This window comes from Lepidochelys kempii, chromosome 4, assembly GCF_965140285.1.
Source record: "Lepidochelys kempii isolate rLepKem1 chromosome 4, rLepKem1.hap1, whole genome shotgun sequence".
NCBI lineage: Eukaryota > Metazoa > Chordata > Testudines > Cheloniidae > Lepidochelys > Lepidochelys kempii.
In genome coordinates this window covers 16,725,281-16,733,187 of record NC_136383.1, presented here as the reverse complement: position 1 = coordinate 16,733,187, position 7,907 = coordinate 16,725,281, and the positions used below count along the sequence as shown (strand labels likewise).

At 43.0% G+C, this 7,907-nt stretch overlaps 1 long non-coding RNA gene across 1 annotated transcript; it reads left to right on the top strand.

The window, feature by feature from the left end:
* The first annotated feature begins 1,422 nt into the window (after positions 1-1,422).
* On the top strand, positions 1,423-3,227 carry LOC140910193 (uncharacterized). The gene is made up of 2 exons (XR_012158451.2): positions 1,423-2,354; positions 2,949-3,227. It is a non-coding gene; the product is annotated as an uncharacterized LOC140910193 (long non-coding RNA).
* The last annotated feature ends 4,680 nt before the right edge of the window (positions 3,228-7,907 follow it).

Here is a 7,907-nt window from a genome sequence, read left to right as displayed (position 1 = left end):
GTTGACTTGTTGTTGATTTACTGAAATCATTCTTTCATTATCAAAGAAAGGGGACATTATAATAATTGATAGTGGCTCATCTGGAAATAAAAGCAAGGGGTCACGATAGAGTTCTTAAGTTTAAACAGCACATATTGATCATTATTAGTTTCCTTTCCCTATGAATGAAGACTGATAGGCGCTGATTCAAAGAAGCACTTAAGGTCAGATTTTAAAGGTGTTTAGGCACCTGAAGATGAGAGAGGTGCCCAGTGGGATTTTCAAAAGTGCCAAGTGCAGAATTGCAAATAACCTCAGTGGGAGTTGGGCATTAGGCGCCTATCTATATCTTTAAGGGCCAAAATACCTTTAAAATCTGGCCCTAAGCCCATGCTTAACTTTAAACACTTGCTTAAGTTGCATTGAAGTCACTCCTTAGGGTGGATCAGGTGGATCATGTATTCACCCACAAAAGCTTATGCTCCAATACATCTGTTAGCCTAAAAAGGATCTGGGTGCCTGGGCTGTGAATTCCCCGAGGCAGCAGGATGCCTGAACATTAAGTATTTCAACAATGAGTGTTGCAGCACCAAAGTCCCCCTCATGAATCTTGCCCAATGTTCTCTGAAAATGTCTGACAAGCTGTTTACTGCTGCCAGAATAATTCTTGACTTTGACAAATCATCAGTGAAGTCAAAGGAAGTTTGCCTGAGGGAAGGACTGAGTGAGATCTCAGAATTGGGCTGAGGGTTAGCTGCAGAAGGAAAATCCTTATTTGGGGGCTAATCTCTGGTCTCAGAGTGGTCTCTTGGAGAACAGCAGCAACAGAGAGATTTCCATTTCTGCGATAACATCCATAGTGTGTTGTGTTGTGATGTTCTCAGATCACACAAACTAAGTAGGCTCAGAGTAGGTCAGAACTCACCTGGGAGAGGGCCAAGGAACCATTAGGTGTTGTTGGAAGATATGTTGTTGCCATCCCGTTAGTGGCACTCTTTCCTTTGAATCAGGAATGAACTATGCCCCAATGTGATGTTAAGGAGAAATGTGCTTTTGAATGAAAATTTACACCCTCTCATAACCTGGACTTAAGAAAATGGGCTAAATTCATCCCTGGTCCAACTCCATTGACAACAATTTGGCCTCCTGTGTCCACCAAAATTATCCAGTTATCATATGGACAGCATTTCTTCCAATGAAGTGAGAAACATGGTGCCATTTCACAAAGAAATGTGAGTAACATTCCTAACCAACTTGCAAAACCGTTCCTTTTTCTTGTTCTCCTTTGAGAATGTAAACTTCTGAACTCAGCTGGTGAAACTAGACATGGCCTCTCCCCAAGTCATCGTTGTACAGCCCCAACTTACTGTGGCTAATGCACCAAGTAGCTTGTGGCAGACCGGGTTGATGGATTGCTGCAGTGACTGTGGAGTCTGTAAGTGGATAGTCAAATATTGTATTTTTGTTTTGGATTCAGGTGTCTTGATGTTTGGCTTAATATTATATCTCCAGTCTTTTACCGGGTCTGACTTTAAATGGGGGATGGAGGAATCCCGTTTGTCTATTTTATATTGATTTAAAGGAGTGGCTTGTAGTTGTATTTCCTGTATCCACTCTGAGAGCCAGTCACTAGTTGGCTACATCACCCACTCGTTCTCACACAAAGCAACTACTTGTACTCCAGTCCCACGTAAAGAAAGTTAATTCGAATCTGCTGAGGGTCATAGCTCCAGAAAGGAGTGTGTTTACAGCCGGATAACTGACATGGGTTAGCTATCTTGCTGTAAAATCCTAGTGGAGGCAAAGTGCTCATGTAGCTTTTAGTGGTGTATCTGCACAAGTTCAACTCTATCTCCCGCACCTGCGGATCACCTCGCTTAGTTACACCATGGTAAAAACTACAATGCCTCGCCTCCACTAGAATTTTACAGTGAGACAACTAAAGCGTGTGTGTGCAAATTTACTATAAAAACACACCTTTTTTGGCAGTGAAAAAATGGCCTTCATTCATTATGAGGGGGAGGGAGAGAAGAGTTGCCTATTAAAGCCTCACAAGACATCACTATATAGGTCTTTCAATGACCTTCCCCTCCTTCGCACTAGCTCTGGCCCATTGGCATGTCCCTAACTTTCTCCTTCCGATTTTCTAGCCGTTTCTACATCTCTCCTAAAAGTGGTGGTGAAAGTTAACTGTCTGCATGAATGAAGGGGAGAACATTGAGTGAGCCTCATTTGTTTGTCTTTATCCAGGCCTATGTGGAGCATTCTGTTTCTGTTGTCTTGAATGTCAAGTAGCAAGTGACATGAATGAATGCTGCTGTTGTGGCGGAAGCGTTGCCATGAGGACTCTCTACCGGACAAGATACGGAATCCCTGTTAGTTACTATTTAATAATATTTTGTTTTGCTCATGCTCAAAGAACAGCCCTTAAAGCAACATGTCATTGATCTAAGCAGATCAGTTGGCTACATTTTCATTAGCCAGCTTCCACCCAGTGTGATTCCTCCCCATCTGAACACGGCTGCTAGGAGTCTTCCCTTATGATTTGAGGGCACTGTGGTCTAGAAATTAGCGGAGGATTGGTCATTTGAAGACTTCGGTTCTACTTGCAACTGCCACCGACTCACTGTGTAACCTTGCACAAGTCCCTTAGCTCTTCTTCCTTTGTTCTCCCCATCTGTAAAATAGATCATTCCTTTGGTACTGTTGTAAAGCACTTTGAGATAATTTCATGAAAAGTAGAAGTGCAATTATCCGTTATTAATTGATGCCCCTTTAAAGCAGAGATTTGCTACGCACCTGAGATAGAGAACCCCCTCTGATGAGGCATTGGTTACATTTAAATATCCATCTAAATTAAATGTATATTGGATAATTTCTAATGCAGACATTGTACATAATACTAACCTGATAATCAACCGCCATTTAGACCAAACTACTGATCTAAATCTTGGCTCTTACTCCCTCAGCATGAATCTCTTCGCCAAGGGTTCTCTTGATGAGCTGAAAAGGTGTTGCAGAATGTAGACAGAATTCTAAATGTGTGGTTCAATCAACAAGGCGGTTGTGTATGTGTTTTTTCAAGCTACAATATTGTAGTTTCTGGAGTTAACTCCTTCTGTGCCAAAGCACAAATAACAGAAAAGCCTAAGAAATGAAAAAACAAGATTAGATAACATATGAAAATTAAATGAATAGATCACACTGAATTGGGATGTGTTACGAACACAAGAGAGGAATAATATGAAGGGACTGAGGAAGGTTAGAACTATGGCCATGAAATTATAAAATGAGATTCAGCCTAATGTCCCTAGGGGAAAAAAAACTGCAAACGTGTACATGTTCTGTGGGTGGAAAGACATGGAAAGGCATGTCACTGAAATGCTTCAGGGTGATACTGGTCACGAAATTACACGTATGATTACACATTCAATAGAGCAATAATAACACAAAGCCAAGGAGGTTTGGGGGATCTCTACAGAAATGTTATAGGCTAATTAAAAACAAACAAACCAAACCTCAGCTTCTATTTAGGCACCTAATGATTTTCCAAAGGGCTCAACAGTAGCTTCAAAACCTGGTCACTTCACTTCGGAGCTAAGATCTTTTAAAAATTTGGAGCTATGTCAGAGCAGGAAGGCAATAGTTTCTCTATCTAGAACATATTTTTTTCCTTGCTAGATCTTCAATACCTGAAGGATGCAGGTGAATTGGAAGGAAATTAGAGAAGAGCAGTGAAACTAATTTGGAGCATGGAGGCATTGACCGTTAAGGAAAATTCAGAGCTAAATATGTACAGTTTTTGACAGTCAGTGGGGGCTATAACTGCAAAGACCTGAAAGGTATAGAGCAGTGTGTTAAGGAGTGGTGTGAGGACTAGCAAAAGGATGAAGTTAAGAAAAGGAATAGTTTGGCTGAATATCAGAAAATACATCCTAACCCTAAATGCAAAAAACTGTTTACCCGTTGAAAAATTCCACCACTGGAAACATTTAAAATGGAAACCGGACAGAACCCCAGAGGTTACTCTATAAGGAACAATCCTGCACAGGTAAGTGGACTTGATCTAGCAGAGCTTCCAATCTCTAGTCTCAGTCTGGTTTCCATCTGCTAAAGCATGGTTGTTATTGGGTAAACACCACCCATTAGATAACTCTGCTTCCTAATTTGTAAATAAAGTCTTTGGTGTCTTAGGAGGTAATCTGCCTCTCTGCCTCCTACAGCAAGTAATTGGACATACTTTTTTGTTGGGGGTGTGTGTGTGGAAAGGGAGGGGCTTACTGGGGTAAAAAGCAGGGCTATGGACTAGATAAACAAATAGGGTTTGATATCTTTTAATTTCTATGAATCTGGGATAAAAATCCTTTGATAAAAGAAGTTTAACTAAAATGTATCTCCCCATCCCCCTTTCCCCATAATGGCCCTGTCATCCCAGTCAAAGGCAGCACTGAAAGCCTATATTCTAGTCTGAGTTTAAATCCATTCAATATGATAAAGTCAATGAAAAGTTAGATGTACATCTTAAGTTGACAGACTTTAATATATTTTCTTTTTAAACAGGGATCCATCTGCTCTGATTTCTGCACTATCCTGTGGTGCCCTGTGTGTTCTGTTTGTCAAATAAAGAGAGATATTAACAAAAGGGAAAAATTAAGGCTATTCTAATAAGGTTTGTCACTTATTTAATACATATTTGTAAGTGTTTGATAAATCAAGAGGCTTCTCTGATGTGATGTTTCAATTAGTTCTAGGACAAATGGTAGAGGTGATGGAAAATGCAATCAATGAACAGATTTGTATCTAATATAGAAGGGAGATCCTGCTTTACCCACCCTTTATGTTACTAACTGAAGCTATCTTGGGCCCCCAAGTTGGCCATCTATAATATTCATTTAGGGAAGCAGCAGATAAGCCTTTTACTTGACTCTGTGTTAGAGAACCACAGCAGTAAGTAGGGCTCTACCAAATTCACGGTCCATTTTGGACAATTTCATGGGCATAAGATTTTAAAAATCATAAAATTTTATGATTTCAGCTATTTAAATCTGAAATATCACTGTGTTGTCCTGACCCAAAGAAGCGGTCCCAAGGTTATTGTAGGGAGTTTGTGGTACTCCTTCCCTTGCTTCTGTGCTGGTGGTGGTGCTGTCTTCAAACCTGGGCAAATGGAGAGTGGTGGCTGCCGGCGGGGAGCCCAGCTCGGAAGCAGCCGCGCAGCAGTGAGGGTGGCATGGTATGGTATTGCCACCCTTACTTCTGTGCTGCTTCCTGCAGAACTGGGCCCTCAGTGAGCAGCCGCCACTCTCCGGCCGCCCAGCTCTGAAGGCAGCAGCACAGAAGTAAGGGAGGCCTGGTATGGTATGGCCACCCTTACTTTTGCATTGCTGCTGGCAGGGCATTGCCTTCAGAGCTGGGCGCATGGCCAATAGCTGCCACTCTCTGGCTGTCCAGCTCTGAAGGCAGTGCAGAAGTAAGGGTGGCAATACCATGACCACCCCCCTCCCCCCCAAAATAACCTTGTGAACACCCCCGAAATTCCCTTTTTGGTCAGGACCGCCCATTTGAGAAATGCTGGCCTCCCAGTGCAATAGGTCTAGTATTGGGTAAAAGCACACAAAAGACCAGATTTCACGGTCCATGACGTGTTTTTCATGGCAGTGAATTTGATAGGGCTCTAGTAATAACGAGTGAGAGTTACCTGAGTGACACAAGCCAATTTAAAAGGAAAAGTATCATCACGAGTATGGGCAAAGTGCCTGACAGGGAATGCAAGGCCAGAAAGCAGCAAAGACCATCTGTTAGTGGGGGAGAGCCCTGTTGGTAAACCACAGGTAGCAGGTGGGCATTCCACATTCAGTGGCACTTGCAATTCTGCAGTGGGACAGAAATGTGAAGGGCAGGGCTGGCCTCAGGGGAAATGGCATCCTGGGCAAACTTGTATTATGGTGCCACTAGCCCCCACTGCCTTCCCGGGAGCCACACCCATCTCCTCTGCTCCCCGGGCTCCCCACCCCCGCGTCACTTCTGGACCCCCCACCATACCCCCATCTCTCCTGGCCCCTGCTACCTCCTCCCTCCCCTTCACCCCTGGATCAGCCACTAGAAGTGCACATTTTACCACTTTAGGGTGGGGATGAGCACTGATTGGACAATGAGATTGTCCATCAGCATGGCCTCCGGAACAGAGTGCATCCAGGAAGACGGAATGTTTGGCATGTGCTCAATAAGCTGCTCCCCTCCCCACCCCCGCAATTGCGGGATGCTGAAGCGCAAATGCCCCATTGCCCCAAGCTCCCTTCCACGGTCTCTCGCCCCAGGCCTGCCCCGCTACTTGCCTCTTGACCACACCACCCCCCGACCATGGCGTTCTGGGCAGTCACCCACATCACCCACCCATAAGGCTGGCTCTGGCAAAAGGAACAGAGCATGTCAAATGCAAACAGGAATGGGGCCAGTGGGTGTTTGCTGCAGGGAACCCACATGGCTCTACTGTTGAGTGAGCTGCATAGGAAAGCAACTGCCACATCCCCTAGTCTCCCTTCCAAGAATTAGACAGCTAGACCTGCTTTAGCAGTGCCCTTGCAGTTGCATTGCAATAGGTGGGGTGAATAGCCATTCCGTCATCTCCTCTGTGTAGTCTCACACCTGTAAAAGGGATTTGTTTGCTAGGACTTTACTGACTTGTTCAGGATTAGGCTTTTGGTGTATCTTTGTGGGATATTACCATGTAGCAGAACTTTACATGATTGTGATTCTTGTGTTTGCACAAAGCTAAATCGTGTCGACTATGGAGAAAGTGTAGTTCCTGGGTGGCATTTTCAAAAGCATCTAGTGCTGAGCTAAATCGTCTCTCATTAGTGTCGGGGGAAAAATTCCCCTTGACTTCAGTGAAAGGAATTAAGCCAATGCTGGGAGCTTTTAAACTGTAGGCAAATACTTGTTCACCTTTTACTGGAAAAAGAAAACACATGAAGGAAGTCTGAATTTCAGAGAGACAGTGGAAAACAAAAGGAAAAGGCTTAGTTCTTCTGTTTGATTTATTCTTTTTTCCATTAATACTCAGAGCCAAATCCTGTCCTCATAACTCTCCAGCCTCCTTCATTTGAGGCAGATTCATTAAAATACACAGGTCTGCACTACAAGCAATGATAAGCAATCAAGCAGCATAAGACTTAATTAAATTTCAGGAGAGTGTGTTAACAAAACCAATGGTATTATTAATCTCAGCTTTGAGTGAAACTCTTCTCTCCGCTATTTCAGGTGTTCCTGTACTTCTTGATTGTGTGTCGTACAGCCTCCATATACAAGAGTCTTTCCACCGGCTGCTGTACTTACAGTTCAAGAAAGTGCTGTATGCATTTTAATTTGATTGTTGCAAAGCACAACTTAGTGAAAAAAGTCAAAGGAAAGAAACATCCTCAATTTTGTCTTTGCATGTATGTGTGTTAACTTTCACTACTGGTTCTCAAGTATTACTGTATGTACTAAGCTGTCTTGCCTTGATTATCATACACATTGTAAGGAGGTTGATCACTTTAGATAAGCTATTACCAGCAGAAGAGTGGGGTGGGGGGAGAAAACCTTTTGAAGTGATAAACACCCATTTTTTCATGGTCTGTGTGTATAAAAACATCCTCACTGCATTTTCCACTTTTATGCATCCGATGAAGTGAGCTGTAGCTCACGAAAGCTTACGCTCAAATAGATTGGTTAGTCTCTAAGGTGCCACAAGTACTCCTTTTCTTTTTGCGAATACAGACTAACACGGCTGCTACTCTGAAACTTGAAAAGAGTATTCTCCTGTTCTTAATACCGTGCTAATGCTCGTATGCTCTAGGCCTATTGTATTCTCTCATCGCTATTTCTGCTGCCATCCTATGAGAACACAAGACAGAATAAATGCCAATCATTAACTTATTTTTCTGTTC